The following is a 14,319-nucleotide window of genomic DNA, read 5'->3' on the forward strand; positions in this document are numbered from 1 at the left end:
TAGATATTATTTTCAGTGCCATGTTAAAATGTTCTCTTATTTTTGTTCTTCAAATTGTGTTTTTCTGTGTTGTCGTGTGAAAAATTGTGACAATAATGGCGTGTGAAAAACGTAATACTAGGCTCCAAAGTAAACTCAGAAATGACAGTGAAGACGAAAGCAGTGTGTTAGCGCCACCATGTAATGAATTAACTAATGTTCAAAGTAGTAATTTGGTAATTGTGTATAGGGAAATGGAGTGGGCTGCAAATAATGGTGTAGGCAGTGAAACAATTAGTGAACAGGGAAGTATTATCGATCGATCGGTCGGCAACAGCTCGCCTCACGATTCTGAAATGACAGGACACAATCTTGCAAATTCTGTAGATTCATGTTTTGCGGACTCACTGTTTTCTCAAATAAATCAAGACACATTTTCTGCTTTTCAAAATACGAATATTGCCGGTTCAAATGCACTGCCGAATATCACTGAGGAACATGTTTCAGACACCAGTGCACTGTTATTACAGTTAATGTAACAAATGGGACAAAGTCTACAACAGTTAGACACAACGCTTGAACAAAATCAGAAAGAAATGGGACAAAATCTTCAAAAGTTAGACACAATAGTTCAACACCAGAGACAAACACAGCAAAAGCTTCAAACGTTAGACACAATGGAACAAAATCTTCCGAAGTTAGACACCACGCTTGAACAGACACGTGAAGATTTAACTAATGAGTTACATAACATTGAATCGAAAGGTCAAAAAGTCTGTAATGATGTAAAAACACAATTTAGTGAGCATTTTCAACCTATTTTTTTGTGGCATGAAAATGCATTACAGAATCACGAAGCAGCCATAAAAGAACTGCAAACTATTGTTCATGAAAATCATAAGACCTTGCAAGATAAAATTGACTCAATTGCATCTACCGATTTGGTTACGCAACTTGCAAAAACTCAGGAAAACCTAAAGGACACAGTAGATCCGATTTCAACACAAATAGACACTTTGAAACTTGGTTCACAATTGTCACAGTGAAGGAGAATTTTCTCATGTCTTCCTCTCAGGGTATTGGTCTCAAGCTACACAAGACCGCCTAAAACATAGCATCATAATGGTGAAACGTTTCGAACAATCTGAATTTTCCAGTCTTATGAAATATTTTGAAGACATATTGCATAGGAATCTGTACCTGTCAAACCCATACAGCCCCTCAGAACTCATTCGCATTTGCTTAATCAAACTGCCTGAACATTTACGAGATATTATTTTAGCAGGACGATGCAAAGACGACATTGAAGCTTTTCAGGAACTGTTACAAGAACTGGAAATTGACACTGACAATCGCGGAACGCGAAAACAGGAGCACAAAAATTACAGGTCATACCTGTCACAATTCCGCGATGACAGAAGTAATACTCGACAAGGCTATTAGTACAACGCAAATCGTGACCAAAACAGACGCCACCCATATGACAACCGTTGGCAGAGTAGTAATAATTACAGGGAAAGGTCACCTCTCCACGGTAATGACTATCACAGAGACAATCAGGGAAATAGACAATATGGGAACCAAAATAATTTTTATCAAGGGAGACAGAATAACTTTAGATTCAACGGTCCAGCGCGCAGTTACGATTCAGGGAGCAATTCTCCACATGTGACCGACAGGAAAGAAACTATTGAATCTACCGACATGACGACATGATCTTAACGACAGATCTGAATTGCAGCAGAACTGGCGGGATTCAAACAGAGCAGGGCCCTCTCGACAAGGTGAATTTATAGAAGTTTAGTCTCCAGATCCCAATAACGGCGGGCGCCAACAAAGAAACAATAGGCACTGACTCATACCGCTGGCAGCACTGACGACGGAGCTGCCGTAGCTAGTAATTACGTAAATATGGAAGACATTAGGGATATCATACTACAAGAACACGACGTAAAACATAACAACATTGTATATCCTGTGATTCACATTACTGTAAATGACGTAAAATTTAGGGCAGTACTTGACTCAGGCAGTCCCTTTTTAGTAATTAGTGAAACAGCTTTCAGCAAAGGCAACAAATCGAAGGATTGCCCCACATTTCCGTTATGTAAGATTAAATTACAAGGTGCAGTCATTGGAACAAGTGTACATGTACACCAACAAACCAACTTAGAATTCTTTTGTCAAAGCCACAGCTTCTCTATGAACTGTCTTATTGTTCCATTATTGTCGACGGAAATTATACCGGGAGTAGACTTCTTGAATGAATACAAAGCAATCTTAAACTTTCACGATGCTGAAATAAGTTTAGAGAAAGGAGGTAAGTCAATAGCTTTGAAATTTGAAGATTGGCTCTCAAACCATGCCGAAAAAATTCTGTTAGACAACAGCTCGGAATTTTCTACGGAGCTAGACACTAACAATCATTCTGCAAGTACTGCCAGAGATGATATCGACAGCGTATTTGAAATTAATGAGTTAATTCACAATAAAATTCAAAGAATTGAGAATTGTAATGACACTGATAGGCAGGACCTTTTTGAGATTTTACAAGCACATTCCACAGTTTTTGCTCACAAAACAGGAACAATCAAAGGATTTCAATACCAATTTCGTGTTCGTGAGCATACTGAATTTTGAGTTAGACCATACGTAATTCCAGCACATTATAGGGACCGTGTTAGAACAGAAATACAATCTATGCTTGACGAGGGCGTTATTGAGCCTGCAGTAAGCTCACACAACAGTCCATTATATGTTGTTGAGAAGAAAAATGGATCGATCAGGCTTGTCTTAGATTCGAGACAAATCAATACTATCATTATTCATGAAACAGACAGGCCGCAAACGTTGGAATAAATACTTCAAAATTTTAATTGTGTAAAAGTGCTGTCTTCCATTGATCTCAGATCCAGCTTTTATCAGATCGAACTTCACCCAGAATGTAGAAAATACACAGCTTTCCTTTGTTTCGGTGTTTGTTATCAGTTTCGGAAACTTCCTTTTGGTTTGAACATTTCTTCGGCAGCATTCATTCGCGGGCTAAATTCCATATTACCTGAGTTCTTAAAAGGTCACATCAGCTTATATGTGGAAGATATTCTGATAGCAGAAGCCTCATGGGAACAATATAATCGCATCCTCAACAGCGTGTTACATATTTTTACAAAATCTGGAATTACAGTTAACTTGCAAAAGTCTGAATTCGGTTGGACAAAGGTGAAGTTTTTGGGACATATTATTTCTTCTGAAGGCATTCAGCCGGATCCTGAAAAGTTAGAAGCAATCAGAGCCATTCCAGTTCCATCCACAAAAAAACAAGTCCGCAGTTTTCTAGGCCTCGTAAATTTTTACCGTCGGTTTCTGAATATGCAAATTCTAGTTACACCAAAACTTCGTTCCCTCACTATAAAGAATACTATTTGGAACTGGGACGAACAAGCGCAGTTGGAATTCAATTCGTTGAAAGAAGCGTTACTTAACGAGCCAAAACTAGCTCATCCAGATCCGTCACAGGATTTCAGTCTTAGCACGGATTCTTCTAAAGTCGGTCTTGGTGCCCATTTATTTCAAGAAGCCACAGAAAATGACACTACGGTTCAGAAAACCATTGCTTTTGCTAGCCGAGTGCTAACATAATATGAAAGAAATTATTCCGTTACTGAATTAGAAGCTTTAGCTATCGTTTGAGCTTTTAACACATTCCGTTTCTTTCTTTCTGGTAAGCACGTAAAAGTATACAGTGACAATCGTGCATTACAATTTCTTATGTCTTCATAATTAAATCACGACAGGTTAAAATGTTGGGCATTGTTTCTGCAAGAATTCCGCTTCACAATAGTCTACATTCCCGGCAAGGAAAACATTGTTGCGGACGCACTGTCACGCCCACCGGCTAAGCGTGAGAAAAGTAACACACAAGGCAACCTCGATGAAAATTTCAGTATTCTTTACATTCAGAAAGTCGCCTTTGAAAACTTCATCACCACATCTTTAAAGGACATTGCTCATGAACAAGATAAAGATCCGATTTGGAAAGACATCAAAAGTAAATGGCATGAAAAGACACACACACAGATTCGGCATTATTATCTGGTTAGGAACAACATACTGTTCAAACGCTGCATTGTTGATGACAAGCAATGGGTACTTTGCATTCCAGACGATTTTGTTAATAAGCTCATTAGGTACATTCATTTCAGCTATGCACATTTTGGTCCACGAAAATGTTATCATATTCTTCGACCGACTTGTTATTTTAACAATATGGAAAAGAGAATTCGAAGAGTCTTGTCTATTTGTAAACTTTGTCAAAAGGCGAAACCATCTACTGTCTCACATCGTGCTCCGTTGTTTCCTATCATTCCTTCTAAATTAAAAGAAATTGCTGCTGTTGATCTCTTGGGACCGCTTGTCAGAACATCTAATGGATTTTCGTACGTTCTAGTCGCTGTTTAATTTACTTCAAAATTTGTTTCTTTCACTCCGTTACGTAAATCCACTGGACGGTCTATATCCAACGCCTTTGTTAAAAATTTCTTACGTGACGTTTGACACGTAATTTCAGATAACGGACCGCAATTCAGATCTGCTGTTTGGTCACGCATGCTTCGTAACCATAAAATCAAATCTGTTTTTATTTCATTGTACTCACCACATTGTAACCCGTCTGGACGGATTATGAAAGAAATCAATAAGCTTTGCAGACTTTATTGTCACAGAAAGCATCAGCATTGGGACAGATATTTTCACTTATTTCAAAACGTGCTGAATGAAATGCCTCATGACTCCACTGCTTTACCACCTGCTCTTGTACTGAAGAATACAGAACCACCGAACAGAATCAGAGAGCTTGTACCTTTTCCGAATACACGTAAACTTTGACACAAAGACATAATTGATTTGGCGATTAAAATTATAAATTCTGCTGCAGACAAAAGGAGAAAACTACACGGTAAAGCAAATTCAAAGAAATTATATATTGGTCAGAAAGTTCTCATTAAAGCTCATTCATTGTTACATAAGAAGAAACACTTGAGTCTAGTTTACAATGGACCTTGCAGAATCAGACGTATACCACATGATAATTGCGTTGAAACTTTGCATACTAGGAAGAGTAAAGGTTTACACCACATTTTACATGTAAAACTGCCTTTGCCATATAACTTTTCACTTTGCATTATTAGTATGCTTTGTCAGAATCTGTTAACATGCAACAATGTTTGAAGTTAAATATCCAGTCAAGAACCAAGAGAACTTATTTAAACAGAAAATACGAATGCATTGTTATTGTGAACAGACGACACAGTGTTATTGTGTGTGTACATTCTTGCTTGTTAGTTGCATGATTACATAACGATTATAAGGCTGACATACTTAGAACATTTACCAGCACTGCTAATGAGATTTTAACGGAACATTTTGGTTTACTTGAAAATACGTTCTGGATTTAAGAGAGATACCAGATGACACAGTGGTTAGTTTATGTGACAGCTACACGATTTTATCACGACGCTACTAATGAGTGACACTTTACAAAGTTGCTTTTGCGGTTTATCTATTTTATATCTGCACAGTTTTTCTGAATTCTTCTGGAAAGTAAAACATGTTTTAGTAGTAACTTTTGTGGTATAGCTACAAGGAGACAGCATTTCTGTAGCGCAACAATACGTTATAGCACAGTACTTTCTTCATCAGGGCAATAAGAGTAATTACTAAGATATCTATACCCAAAGCATTTCACTTTTTTTTTCATGAGGTAAGTACATTGATCTTCTGCAGAACTTAGCTTTCGGAGGACGGTAACTACGACACTTCCACAGAGATTATCTTACAACACGACGCACAGTTTAGCGCTACAGTGCACGTATTTGACTGATTAATTTTGTACTTAAAACATTTATTTTTAAAGATATTTGAAATACAATGATACAAAGGTTTTCCGTGATACATTTCATTCCATTGCTGTAATCTGTAACACCTGAGAGTATAATTACATTAATCCTCAACACGCTTACTTTGTGTACCATGTGCTTGGCAAGCACAAGGAGCCCTAGGTAATATGGTATTTGCTTATACAATTTTACACATCGGTACCATATTTCTCTAACACAGAATTACAAAGCTATCTGATTATTTGACAGAGAAACAAACATTATTTTACTATGTCAGTGACACATGTTTCGCAGTTACCCAGGTGGATAACTTCTCACTTATGAAATTGTATTTTTTCTGTACTTTTTGAACTGTTCATACATTTTCGGAACCATTGTGATACTATGAGAGCTTTGAATGACATATTTGGTATGGGATCATGATTTTTTTAGTACGTATGAGGTAGATGACACTTTTGACATGAGCAGAGAATTTTTTTAGATTTTGAAAATATTGGAGGAAGCTATGACGATTTTGAGAATTTGACTGAGGTGTTATGATGCTATTATTACGATAACTATGTGTATTATGCTGTTGCGGTATGTTTATGATCAATAAGCTGATGCTGTATGAGGAATTTGATTATGCTACGTATCTGTTATGATGAAGTATTGAAGAAATGTCGACCAATAAGGTAAGGAATTATGAGTAGTGGTTAGGGACATTGGTTTGCGAAAAAGGTGGTTGGAAACCAAGAATCGTACTTTAAGATTTATGAAATGTATGTAAATGCGTGAATGTATTACAATGCCGATGGAACTTTGTTGGACACTGTTATATCAATAGGATTTTGTTTCTACAGATTTGTAACGCAAATTCTTGACCTGTGAAATTATTTATATGAGACTGCCACAGTAGCGTAAATATTTCGGTAAGAAAGTTAAGTGACCACCTGCACATAATGCGTCGTGGGCACCTAACTGCGCTACAGCCACATGGAAACAAGCCATTAGTGTGTGGCTTTCAGAGGCACAGTTGAAAAAAAAAAGAGGCCATTATGCTCGCTATTGACATTCCTTTGTAGAAAGCATCGCAAATACAACACGCTCAAACTTGAGAACATATGATTATACTGTGGAACTCTTAATTTATGATATTTACTAAAATTTCTGATGAAATGATGAGAAATATTTTACATCTATTGTCTTTATGGTCGAGAGAATTTTTTTGCCTTTCGAGACGCCATTTGCCTAGTGAATGACGTTTCATATGTTGCTTTATGTATATATTTGCTTATTTTGTTTAATATCTAGTTTCTTGCTGCACTGCACCATTGATTAAAATAAAATTTAATACATGTACTAATATAACTATTTTCTGTCTACACACCCAGTAAAGCATAATATTATGATGTACTTTCGTAAAAAAGGAGGAACACAAATAGACATTTCCCCTCACAGTAATTGTATATAGTTAATTTTTTTAACGACTTGGCTACTTTCTTGCAGAGTAAGTTTTTGTGATGCATCACTCTATTGTTAAGATGTGATATACATATTGAACATGGCCATTTTTCTGTAATATTTGTTTCTGCTTGAGCTTTGTCATGTTAAATAGAAGTTATTGCATTTGCTGCTGCTTGCTTCGACAATTTTAATTTTTGTCATTGCTGTTTGTGTTAATTGTTTTGTGCTGCTGCATTGCCTCGTCCCTTAGTTTAGCATCTGAGCTCAGTAGATTTAAATTAGCTTAAAAGGGGGTAGACTATATGAGAGAACGATTGTGATGAATTGGAAGAAATGCATTGAGAAGTTATACGAAAAATGTACAGAAAGCAGGTACAGGTAGGATTTTCTTGGAAATAAATGATGAGGTAAGATAGTGGAAAATAAATAATGAGGTAAGAAATATGTGAACATATAAATACGGAAAGCAAACTTGGATAGGATTTTTTTGGTGGAAACAAATGTTGAAATAAGAGGAAAGTTCTATGGAATGAAGTTTTGGGTTGGACTGCAGCACCAAATGTTACACAGAAAACAAACCTTGTCCTTTCCTCTTGTGTTATCCCATTATGTGTTTGTGTACCCTTGGGTATTTGTGTTCTTCCTGTCTTTATGTGTTTATCTGATGAAAGTTACATTGTAGAATTTTTCTGATAATGTTATTTACTTTGTAAAGATGTTTAGACATTATTTATCTGTTCTCTTTTGTTGCTCATATGTGAAGTTGACGTTTCAAAAGTTATTCTGATCTTTATGTATGTATCTATGTCGTAATTTTTGTAATACTGATGCGCATGTTTATTTCTATTCTTTTATAAAGCCTGTTTTACTACAAATGTTATCTGTATTATTATGTTTTTAATGATTTATTTTGTACCTTTGTTATTGTATTCTTATGTTATAAAATTGTAATTGACACCAGTTCATCAAATTAAGTAACTTGTAAGTTACATTTCACTGCACACATTTCTGTTGGTCATAGTATATGGACTATATGTGAGAAGTAGGGACTGTAAGTGTTTGCACATGTGTTGATAATTCAGCAAGGACTGGTTAACAGCATTGCTGGTTCTAAGGACAATTCCAAAAACTTTGTGCGTGTACAAGTGGTGGTTGATGGACTTGCTATATTCTTCGCAAGACTCTTCGATAGTGATTGTGCACCTGCACAATCGCAACAGATGGCTGCTGGCTGTCTCTACAAGGACTACAGTGGGTCTGCATCTTTGATGGCCCAACAATACCATTACATCCACTAGGACTACAGTGGGTCTACATCTTTGATGGCTCACGAATACCATTATCTCTACAAGGACTGAAGTGGTTCTGCACCTTCGATGGCCCACCAATACCATTATTTCTACAAGTACTGCAGTGGGTCTGCACCTCTGGTGGTGCACCAATACCATAATCTCTACCAGGACTACAGTGGGTTTTCTCTATGATGACCTACATACCAATAGTCATTACCTTCAACTGACTCAGCTGTGGGTTTGCTCTGTTGTGATCCATTACCTGTCTGCAAGTCAAGAGTCAGCATTGTCTTTCCGTTGGAAGGACAACACTACTTCTTCAAGATTGCATGGAAATCCACTACTTCCATGTGCATTCTCTTTTACTCCTTAGACTTTGAGGGAAAAAAACACTGCAATTTTACTATGTTGGATAATCAGGACTGTCTTTATGGACTGTGAGAAACTTTAGCTTATAACCAACATTGTATCAATAAGTGTGTGCATTTGATATCTTTGTTATAGTAATTATGAGAAATTTTATCAAATCATTATTGGCCACTGCACAAAACAATTTGTAAAATTTTTTTATGGGGAGCATGGGGACTATGTAAGTAGGCTGTTGAGGTTTTTTATATTGGTAATGGCACGTAGCACTCTTTATGAAAATCACTGGATGTGCTGTGTGCAGTCAGTGGCTGGTTGGCATTGTTGTAATACTCGCCATTGTAGTGTTGGGCAGCTGGATGTTAACAGCGCATAGCGTTGCGCAGTTAAAGGTGATCCGCCAGCAGTGGTGGGTGTTGGGAGAGAGATTTTCAGAGTTTTGTAACTTGTAAGACTGGATGTCATGAACTGCTATATACATTTTGACATTTGAACACTATTGAGGAAAATACATTGTTTGCTCTCTATCAAAATCTTTCATTTGCTAACTATGCCTATCAATTGTTAGTGACTTCAGTAGTTTGAATCTTTTTTTTAGCTGGCAGTAGTGGCAGTAGTTCGAGTAACGAAGATTTTTGTGAAGTAAGTGATTTTTGAAAGGTTTAGGTTAATGTTAGTCAGGGCCATTCTTTTGTAAGGATTATTGAAAATCGATTGCGTTGTGCTAAGAAATATTGTGTGTCAGTTTAAGCGCAGTCTTGCACAATTTTTTTGACGGGACGTTTCACATAGGTGACAATAGGCTTCAAGCAATACAGTAAATTGTAAATTGTGCATCGGATACAATTAACTTGACTCTCAGGAGGACTTCCATAGGCGACCATAACCACGTTAGAAGCCTCGTGAGAAGTCATCTGGAGACTCCATTATTAACTAGCGTCGCAAGTTATGTGCTCCATCTTCGACAGGAGGATTCTAGGATAGAGTGAACTGTAAATTACGCATCGGAAGCAATTAACATGACTCTCTTGAGGAGTTTCGTATGATGACCACAGCCACGTTAGTCGCTTTGTGAGAAGTCATATGTAGAATACATTACTGAATAGCGACGCAATTTCTGTAATCCATCAGTGACAGGACACTCAAAGATACAGTATACTGTAAATTGCTCATCGGAAGCAATTAACTTGACTCCCACAAGGAGTTCCATACTGTGACAACAGCCATGTTAGTCGCTTTAGAAAAGTTATCTACAGACTACATTATTGACTAGCGAATCAATTTGAGTTCCATCGATTACATGAGGCTTCAAGGAATACAGTAATTTGTAAATTGCGCATCGGAAGTAATTAACATTACTTCCACGAGGAGTTCCATACGGTGACCATAGCCATGTTACTTGCTTCTTGAGAAGTCATCTGTAGACTAATTTATTGACAAGCGACGCAATTTGTATGTTCCATCGATGACAGAAGGCTTCAAGGATTCAGTAAACTGTAAATTGGGCATCGCAAGCAATCTACTTGACTCCCAGGAGGACTTCCACAAGGTGACTATAGCCACGTTAGATTCATTGTGGCAAGTAATCTAGAGACTGCATTATTAACTCTCTATGCAATTTGTGTGCCCAATCTTCAATGGCGAGCTTCAATGGTACAGTAAACTGTAAATTGGGCATCGGAAGATATTAACATGACTCCCACATGGAGTTTCATACGGTGACCATAGCCATGTTAGTCGCTTTGTTAGAAGTCATCTGTAGACTGCATTATGGACTAGCCAAGCAATTTTTTGTTTTCCATCGGTGACACGAGGCTTCAAGCATACAGTAAACTGTAAAATGGAGACTGCAGTATTGCCTCGTGACACAATTTGGTGTTCCATCGTCAACAAAAGTGTGCTAGGAATACAGTATATTTTTAATGGCCCATCGGAATGAAGACACTTGACTCCCATGAGAACTTACATTCGGTGACCATAGTCACTATAGTTGCTAGTCCGCAGATTTCAGTATTAACTCGCGACGCAATTTGTGTGTTCCATCGTCAACTAGAGGGGGCAAAGAATACAGTATATAGTGAATGACAGATCGGAAGCGAAAACGAGAGCTCCAGGTGAACTTCCATGCGGTGAGCTTAGCCTCGTTAGTCACTTTAAGAGAACTCATCTGGAGAATGCATTATTGACTCGAGACGCAATTTGCGTGTTTCATCATCCACAGGAGGTTTCAAAGAAAACATTAAACTTTAAATTGCACATCGGAAGCAATTAACATGACTTCAAGGATAGCTTACACCCAGTGAACATAGTCACCACATTCGCTAGGAGGGAAGCAGTCTGGGGATTTCAGTATTGTCTAGCAACACTATTTGGTGTTCCATCGTCAGTTGGATGGAACAAGGAATACAGTATATTGTGAATGGCGCATTGAAAGAAAACAACTTGATGTCCCTGTGAAATTGAATTCGGTGACCATAGCCACTATAGACGCTAGGAGGTAAGCAGTCTGCAGAATTCAGTATTAACTCGCGACGCAGTTTGTGAGTTCCATCGAGAACAGGAGGCTTCAGGGAATACAGTTGTCTGCAAATCGCGCATCGGAAGCAATCAACTTGACTCCCAGGAGGGATTCCATACAGAGACCACAGTCATGATTGTCACTTTGTAAGAAGTCATCTGGAGACTGCATCATTAACTCGCGACTCAATTTGTGTGTTCCATCGTGAAACACAGGGCGCAAGGAATACAGTATATAGTGAATGACCGATCGGAAGCGAAAACGTGAGCTGCAGGTGAACTTCCATACGGTGAGCATAGCCTCGTTAGTCACTTTAAGAGAACTCATCTGCACAATGCATTATTGACTCGAGACGCAATTTGTGTGTTTCAATGTCCACAGGAGGTTTCAAAGAAAACAGTGAACTTTAAATTGCATATCGGATGCAATTAACTTGACTCTCAGGATAACTTCCACACAGTGAACATAGTTACCACATTCGCTAGGAGGGAAGCAGTCTGGGGATTTCAGTATTGTCTGGCGACACTATTTGGTGTTCCATCGTCAACAGGACGGCGCAAGGAATAAAGTATATTGTGAATTGCGTATAGGAAGAAAACAACTTGATCTCCTCGTGAACTTCAATTCGGTGACCATAGGCACTATAGTCGCTAGGAGGTAAGCAGTCTGCACATTTCAGTATTAACTCGCAACGCAATTTGTGTGTTCCATCGTCAACTAGAGGGCGCAAGGAATACAATATATAGTGCATGACAGATCGGAAGCGAGAACGTGTGCTCCAGGTGAACTTCCATACGGTGAATAGCCACGTTAGTCACTTTAAGAGAACTCATGTGGAGAATGCATTATTGACTCGAGACGCAATTTCTGTGTTTCATCGTCGACAGGAGGCTTAAATGAAAACAGTAAACCTTACATTGCATATCGGAAGCAATTAAATTGACACCCATGATAACTTCCACACAGTGAACATAGTCACAACATTCGCTCATAGGGAACCAGTCTAGGGATTTCAGTATTGTCTGGCGACACTATTTGGTGTTCCATCGTCAACAGGACGGCGCAAGGAATAAAGTATATTGTGAATATCGCATCGGAAGCAAACAACTTGATCTCTGGGTGAACTTCCATTCGGTGACCGTAGCCACTATAGTTCCTAGAAGGTAAGCAGTTTGTATATTTCAGTATTAACTCGGGCCGCAACTTGTGTTCCATCGAGTACAGGAGGCTTCAAGGAATACAGTAATCTGTAAATTGCGCATCGGAAGCAATCAACTTGACTCCCAGGAGAGCATCCATACGGTGACCACAGCCATGATTGTCACTTTGTAAGAAGTCATCTGGAGACTGCATCATTAACTCGCGACTCAATTTGTGTGTTCCATCGTCAAATACAGGGCGCAAGGAATACAGTATATAGTGAATGACCGATCGGAAGCGAAAACGTGAGCTGCAGGTGAACTTCCATACGGTGAGCATAGCCTCGTTAGTCACTTTAAGAGAACTCATCTGCACAATGCATTATTGACTCGCGACGCAATTTGTGTGTTCCATCATCAACTGGAGTGCGCCAGGAATGCAGTATATAGTGAATGTCGCATCGGAAGCGGAAACGTTAGCTCCAGGAGAACTTCCATACCATGAACATAGCCACATTAGTCACATTAAGAGAACTCATCTGGATAATGTAATATAGACTCGCAACGCAATTTCATTGTTCCACCGTCAACTGGAGGGCGCCAGGAATACAGTATATAGTGAATGACAATTCGGTAACGAAACAGTGACCTCCAGGTGAACTTCCACACGTTGACAACAACCACGATAATCTCTCTAAGAGATCTCATCTGAAGAATTCATTATTCACTCGAGACGCAATTTGTGTGTTTCATCGTCGACAGGAGGCTTCAAGGAAAAAAGAAAACTTCAAATTGCACATCGGAAGCGTTTAACTTGACTCGTAGGATAACTTCCACACAGTTAACATGGTTACGACATTCGCTAGGAGGGAAGCAGTCTGAGAATTTCAGTATTGACTGGCGACACTATTTAGTGTTCCATCGTCAACAGGACGCCGCAGTGATTAAAGTATATTGTGGATGGCGCATCGGAAGCAAACAACTTGACCTCCGGGTGAACTTCCATTTGGTGACCATAGCCAAAATAGTCGCTAGGAGGTAAGCACATTGCAGATTTCAGTATTAACTCGGGACGCAATTTGATAGTTCCATCGAGAACAGAAGGCTTCAAGTAATACAGTAATCTGTAAATAGCGCATCGGAAGCAATCAACTTTACTCCCAGGAGAGATTTTATACGGTGACCACAGCCATGATTGTCACTTTATAAGAAGTCATCTGGAAATTGCATTATTAACTCACGACGCAATTTGTGTGGTCCATCGTCAACTGGAGGGGGCAAGGAATGCATAATATAGTGAATGACACATTTGAAGCGAAAACGGTAGCTCCAGGTGAACTTCCATAGAGTGACCACAGCCACGTTAGTCACGTTAGGAGAACTCATCTAGAGAATGCATTATTGTCTCGCGACGCAATTTGTGTGCTCTATGGTCAAGTGGAAGGCGCAAGGAATACAGTATATAGTGAATGACACATCGGAAGCGAAAACATAAGCTCCAGGGGAACTTCCATACGGTGACCATAGCCACGATAGTCACTTTAAGAGAACTCATCTGGAGAATGCATTATTGACTCGCGACGCAATTTGTGTGTTCCATCGTCAACTGTAGGGCGCCAGGAATACAGTATATTGTGAATGACAAATCGGTAGCCAAACCGTGATCTCCCGGTGAACTTCCATAC

This window comes from Schistocerca gregaria, chromosome 3, assembly GCF_023897955.1.
Source record: "Schistocerca gregaria isolate iqSchGreg1 chromosome 3, iqSchGreg1.2, whole genome shotgun sequence".
In the NCBI taxonomy this organism is placed as follows: domain Eukaryota; kingdom Metazoa; phylum Arthropoda; class Insecta; order Orthoptera; family Acrididae; genus Schistocerca; species Schistocerca gregaria.